The sequence below is a fragment of the Brassica napus genome, chromosome C5 (genome assembly GCF_020379485.1).
Source record: "Brassica napus cultivar Da-Ae chromosome C5, Da-Ae, whole genome shotgun sequence".
NCBI lineage: Eukaryota > Viridiplantae > Streptophyta > Magnoliopsida > Brassicales > Brassicaceae > Brassica > Brassica napus.
The window spans coordinates 15,397,655-15,404,902 of NC_063448.1; the positions used below are offsets into that span (position 1 = coordinate 15,397,655).

General features: G+C 32.6%; 1 pseudogene; it reads left to right on the forward strand.

The window, feature by feature from the left end:
- Nucleotides 1-388: 388 nt before the first annotated feature.
- On the forward strand, nt 389-2,158 carry LOC106398746 (annotated as a pseudogene).
- The last annotated feature ends 5,090 nt before the right edge of the window (nt 2,159-7,248 follow it).

A 7,248-nucleotide genomic window follows, 5' to 3' on the forward strand; every position in this document is an offset into this window, starting at 1 on the left:
ATCTTTATTGAGTTTTGTAGATTGTGGTAAGTGTTTAGTGTAACAATCTTTAAAGATTCATTCTTGGAAAGTCTGAACGTTCTATAAGATTTGAATAATTTTCATGTTTGAAGGATTTGGTAAAGATACTAATTTTGTAACTTCACATTTTTATTCTTTGGACGAGACGCCTAAGAGGAACCAGATTGTCAGTGCATCTCAACAAGATGAGCCTCAGCTAGAAGAGAAAAGTGATTGAAAAGGAAAAGACAAACCCAAACGATCAAGTGATAAATGCTGAAAAATGCAATCTTTCAAGTGGACTTTAAAACCCGTGAATTGCATTTAGATCTTCAAAAGTGTGGACTTTTTTTTTTTTGTCATCTGTTGGATTAATATTGAAATAACCATGCCTTATACAAAGCCAGCAAAGGAACAAAGCCTTTCCGGAGTCATCAGCCGACGAGGTAAAACAACACCCCTAGGAACCAAAGATATAAACAACAACGAAGAACATAACTTAAGCAACAACAAAGAAGAGACAGATCACTACCAGAGAAGAGAGCACCACCTTGTAATTCAATACGGTGAGTTAATTTCTCAACTTTTAGTATTCGACAAATTACTGTATTACTAAAGGTTTAATAAAGATCGGAGAATATATATGCACTTAATAAAGATTGGAAAACATACCAACGTTGTGTCCTTTAAGCTTAGATAGTGTGGATACTTGCTGTGAGAAGATGATGGATCGTCGATCATCCATCATGGTCTTGATGATTTTTATATGATTCTTACGACGGATTTGTTTTTATTGATCAACCCCAATTTCCCAAATCAATGAGCAGGGCAGAGAAGGACGATGTTTATACAAACACAATCCTTCTTCTCTCATGTTTTATCCTGGAAAGCCAGTCATGGAGGTTGGAAGTGCTGATTTCCCTAACATTCGTTCAGCTCTAGGTTCTCCATTAGCCAAGTCCATTTACTCCATTGATGGTATTTTGTTATCCTTACATGTCTTCTGTTCATTCTATCTGATCGAAAGACTTTGTCTTTCAATGTGATTTGACTCTTTCTTTGATTTGCAGGTGTGGTTCGAGTTTTCTTTGGGTCTGATTTTGTCACTGTGACAAAGTCTGATGATGTGTCATTGGATATACTCAAGCCTGAAATATTTGCAGCGGTCATGGATTTCTACTCTTCTGGCCAGCCTTTGTTTCTGGACTCACAAGCTGCTGCTGCTGCCAAGGATATTCCCATCAACGAGGTAAAAGCCTCTACATTTATTGAATTACAATTGAGAGTTATAGTTTGATGTGTGTAAGTTGTATATACATGATGTGTGAGCTGATGAGACATGAGTTAGTATCTTGAAAGTAGCTTAGTCTGTAAACTTTAATTTGCTGAGAGAGTGTTATTGTATTTTTGTAACTCAGGATAACTCTGAAACGGTAGCAATGATCAAGGAACTCTTATAAACGCGCATCAGACCGGCAGTCCAAGATGATGGTGGGGACATTGAGTATTGTGGGTTTGATCCGTAAGTTTACTTCCTCAATGGTCTCTCTCTCTCTGATTCTTTTTATCTATTTAAGTGAAATCCTTTTGGTGGGGATTTGATCAGTGAAAGCGGAATAGTGAGGCTGAGGTTGCAAGGGGCTTGTAGCGGTTGTCCAAGCTCATCTGTTACTTTGAAATCTGAAATAGAAAACATGCTGATACATTACGTACCCGAGGTAACCTAGATTTATTGATCAACCCCTTTTGGTCTAAGATGTTCACAATCAATAAAGTATTGGCAATGTGAACTCGATTATTCGCCCATGTTGATTGAAAGGATGAGTCTTTCCTTTATTTATGTTAAGTGCTTCAATTTTGTTTCTAAAGTTGTTTTTTTTCCCTCACATTCATGTGTTTTTTTTTCTTTTTTCTGTTTCGTGCAGGATTCGACTTCATGGTCGATGAACTCATGGAACCCAAAACGAGTGGGGATGGTGCAACCAAAAGGTGGTTGAAGGGTAGTTCATGAATTAAGTATTTACTTAATAATGAAAGATGATTCTGACCATCTGCGTTCTTCTTTTTGTGTACATCTTAGACCCAATGTAGTTTTATTTTACTTACTTTAATAATAAATGTATAACAAACATTGAGAATGTAAACTAATTGCATTAATGAAAAACAAATAGTGAAGATTGACATTATTTTTCAGTTTTGAGTAAATTAATATTTTCATACGTATATTAAAATTTAAAATGTTTTCATATTGTTTTCAATTTTAAAAGAGTATTTTATTCAAACACTTTAAATAAAATATCTTATTAGATTAAGAATTTGATATAAATTCATTTTTCCCTTAATGTTATTTTGTTAATCATTTGTAATATCTCTTTCATTGTTATTTTAACATTTGAACCATATATATTAACAATAAATCAAATGCTCGATAAATACTTTTTATAGCTAACAAAACATTAAATAGTTGTGATTTTCTATTATTTTTTCCGGTTTAGGCTTAATTTTGGTGATAAAAAAGAATACAATTGCGGAATTCATTATTGGGGTTTTTGCCAAAACTAACCCACAACTTGATTTTAACCCCAAACCTATACCCAAACTTGAATCAAATGCAAAACTAACCTAAAAGCCTAGTGAAATTACAGCTCAGCCCCTTTTGACCAAACAAAAAAACAGAAGCCATTTTTACGAATATAGCCCTAGTAAATCGTCTGAGTCGTCTGAGATGTTGGAAGTCGTCTGGACGACTGAAGTATAAGTCGTCTGGTACCGGTTTATTTTAAAAATAATTTATAAATCTTGTAAAAAAATATTTTGATGCGTGAAAAATAAAAATCAAGTAATTATAAACAGTTTTAAGTGATATAAATTAAGATATGATAAAATTGATTTGTTTTGAAGATAGATGCGTGGAAGTAGTGAATCATGAAATACTTTGGTTTAGGAGTTTGGCAAACATATGTTGTAGTATTGTATGTATTGTTAGGTTTAGATTTTGGAAAACTAAAATGTTTTTTTCAAAAATTAGTTTTCACCTATATGTGTTTATTTATGTGTATAGTAAACATTTTTCAAGTTTGATTTGATTTTATGAAGTCTTTAATTAGATAATTAAGTTTAGGGGTTATGTTTAGGGTGTGGACGACTTATATTTCAGTCGTCTGTTGAATAATTTACTCGGACGACGTATATTTCAGTCGTCCACATCGTACCGAACCTTTAATTTTACCAATGTACGTTTTAACCTAACCGGATCATTTTACTCGGACGACTTACATTTCAGTCGCCTGGTGAATAAATTAAAACAGACGACTTACATGTAAGTCGTCCAAATATTTCCGCCTAAAATTTTTTTAAAAAATTATTTTCCCGCTTAAATAATTTAAACCAGACGACTTACTTGTAAGTCGTCTGGAAAGTCTTCTATTTTAGTTTCCCGCTAAAAATATTTAATTTCCTGCTAAAAATATTAAACTCTTCTGGATGACTTACATGTAAGTCGTCTGTTTTAATTTCTTCACCAGACGACTGAAATGTAAGTCGTCCAGGAAGTCGTCTGAGTCAAAAATATTTAACCTAATTGGATTTTTTGTCTCCCTATATAAAGAAAAATTTACACATTCTATCTCCTCCTCTCAAATGGCTGCAACAAAAATGTAATGTTCATCATTCTAAAACTCTCCAACCTCTCTCTAATCTCTTTGACTTGAAAACACCAAACTTTATATGAATTTTTCAGTTTTGTCTCATGTATTTCTTACTAATCTATCTCTTTTGCAGGTTTTTAATCAAATGGTACTCATCTTCCACTAATTTAAAGGTAAATCTATTAATTTTAGATATGTATTTTTGTGTGTTCTATAAATGTAGATTTATCTAATCTTCCACTCATTTTCTCTATTTTTAAGTCATTTGAACGTTTTTGGATATGTAGGTTATTCAGATCTGGATTTGATATGCAGGTTTTTCAGATCTGGAAGACTTCTTGGACGACTTACCTGTTAGTCGTCTGGAAGTCGTCTGGACTTCTTGGAAGTCTTCTGACAAAGTCGTCTGGACTTCCAGGAAGTCATCTGGACTTCCAGGAAGTCGTCTGGACTTCCAGGAAGTCGTCTGGACTTCCAGGAAGTCGTCTGGACTTCCAGGAAGTCGTCTGGACTTCATGGAAGTCTTCTGACGAAGTCTCCCTTTCATAATAGATCTGAGCGTTTTGGTAAGTTCTTATGTCTGATTTTTCTTCATTTGGTAACTTCTTGTTGTATAAAGTTCTTACTTTTTTCCCAAACTAAAACTCTCCAAACCCACTCTAATCTCTTTGACTTGAAAACACCAAACTTTATATGAATTTTCCAGTTTTGTCTCATGTCTTTCTTACTAATCTATCTTTTTTGCAGGTTTTTAATTAGATGGTACTCATCTTCCACTAATTTAAAGGTAGATATATTATTTTTAGATATGTATTTTTGTGTGTTCTGTAAAAGTAGATTTATCTAATCTTTCACTCATTTTTTCTGTTTTTAAGCCATTTGAACGTTTTTGGATATGCAGGTTTTTCAGATCTGGATTTAATATGCAGGTTTTTCAGATCTGGAAGACTTCTAGGACGACTTACCTGTTAGTCGTCTGGAAGTCGTCTGGACTTCTTGGAAGTCTTCTGAAAAAGTTGTCTGGACTTCCTGTAAAGTCGTCTGGACTTCCTGTAAAGTCGTCTAGACTTCCTGTAAAGTCGTCTGGAAGTCGTCTGAACTTCCTAAAAGTCTTCTGACAAAGTCGTCTGAACTTCCTGGAAGTCGTCTGGACTTCTTAGAAATCGTCTGGACTTCTTAGAAATCGTCTGGACTTCTTAAAAGTCGTGTGGTCTTGTCTACTCAAGTGGAATCCAAGCTTGTCTTTGTAGAGGAATGATCTATAATAGTTTTGTTTGTGGTCTGTTTTGTGAATTGCATGTCTACTCTTTTAGTTGTGAATTTTTTTGTAAAATCAGTAATAATGTTTTCCAAGATGTATTAAATGTGCTAACAATGTGTTTACACATTTACAAATCAATGAAATAATAGACTTCAGTAGCCTTTTTCTTATCTTTGGATCTCTCATATGCAATAATAAACTCCAATGGCCTTTTTCTCATCTTAATAAACAAGAATGTTGGTAGCTTTATATTGATACAACATTTTAAGAAGCATTTTAACCCTTCTTCCAACTCATAACAATAGTCATCATTATTGTCTATAACAATAATACTTAAGAGATGGAAACAAACAATAGTAACTAGTCAAAGCATATCATATTTTATTATAAGTTTGCGTTGAAAAACTTAGTCAAATTTAGTAAAACTAAGGGAGAGAACATATTTTGTAAATATGAGTTTTACATATCTTGAAGTTACTTATCACTCTTAAAAATACAAGTTATTCAAAAACTAACGTAGAAGACTTAAAAACTAGCGGAGAAGACGCGGACGACTTCAATCTAAGTTGTCCAGACGACTAAACTATACGTCGTCTGGTCAACGCAGAGGTTATTTTTGCAATTGACTTTGAAATCTGTTATTTCGGACGACTGAAAAATAAGTCGTCTACTATTGTTTGGCTAAAAAAAACTCCAAAAAAGCTAGACGACTTACATTTCAGTCGTCATAGATTAGTTTTGCATTTGACTGGATTATTTCAGAAGTTTGTCTTTTCTGGACGACTTACATTTCAGTCGTCTAGTGAAAATTAAAATAATAATATTTTTTTTTAAGTAGACGACTTACAGTTAAGTCGTCATAAGTTAGTTTTGCAATTGAAAAAAAAAACTTCAAGATTTAATTATATACAGACGACTTATAATTCAGTCGTCCACGAGACGACTGAAATGTAAGTTGTCCAGGATTTACGAGGTTTGACTAGAATCTCGGAAACAAATCCTGGACGACTTACAAAAAAGTCGTCTCGTGGACGACTGAATTATAAGTCGTCTGTGTATAATTAAATTTTGAAGTTTTTTTTTTCAATTACAAAACTAACCTATGACGACTTAACTGTAAGTCGTCTACTTAAAAAAAATATTATTATTTTAATTTTCGCCAGACGACTGAAATGTAAGTCGTCTGGGGAAGTCAAACTTCTGAAATTATCCAGTCAAATGCAAAAGTAACCTATGACGACTGAAATGTAAGTCGTCTAGGTTCTTTGGAAATTTTTTTGAAACCAAACAAAAACAGACGACTTAACTTTCAGTCGTCTCAGGTTACAGATTTCAAAGTCAATTGCAAAAATAACCTCTGCGTTGACCAGACGACTTCCAGGTAAGTTGTCTACAGCCAGACGACTTCCCAAGTAAGTCGTCTGACGAACAGATCTGGAAAAAAACTCGATGTCATACCTTAAATTGGTGAGATAAGTTCCTTAGCATACATAAGGCTTCTCCAAGCACACAGAATCACAAACGAAAGTAACCCACCCAGAATCGTTAGCTTCTATGACTCTATGAACCATAAAAAATTTAGAATCAAAATCTTGGGTTTTTTTAGCTCATTGTGGAGAGAAAGTGAGAGATATGTTGTGTTTAGTTCACAAGAATGGAAAAAGAAGAAGGGTAAATCGATTTTGGGAGCATTAAGAGCTTCAAATTGGTTGTTTATGGTGGTTGTGGTATTGATGACAATGACAATCTTGTAATTACTTGAAGATGATGAGGGTGAGAGAGTAAAAATGTCATTTTCGAAAAAAAAAGAAAAAAAAATTGATGGCATTTTAGTAAATTATATGAACTTGTGGGGTGAATAGGGCAAAACCAATTTTCAAAAAAAAAAAGAGGTTAGTTTTGTGTTTGACTTTAAGTTATAGGTCAATTCTGCAAAAAGCCCTTCATTATTTTTCAAATTTTTGTTGATGTGAATTTGAAGAAACAAAAAAATTAACATAAATATTTTTCTTACAAATATAAAAATACGTAACTATATAACCTAACATGTTATTTATAAATATTAAACCGTGTCAATAAATATCATAATTTAATGTTCCTAGCTTACTTTTTTTAAGATAATAAATAAGATTTTATTTTTCAAATTATAAATTAAAGAAAAAAATATTAAAATTATATTAAAGTCAAGAAAAGAAAATATTGTGAACGAAGTAAAATACTTATATTTTTTATGAACTGTTTTAATATAGTAAGTTTAGTAACAGATATATAATTTCTAAAAAAAGAAGAATAGTAAAATTTGTAGTAAATTAGTGAAAATTACAATAAAAAATAAACTAA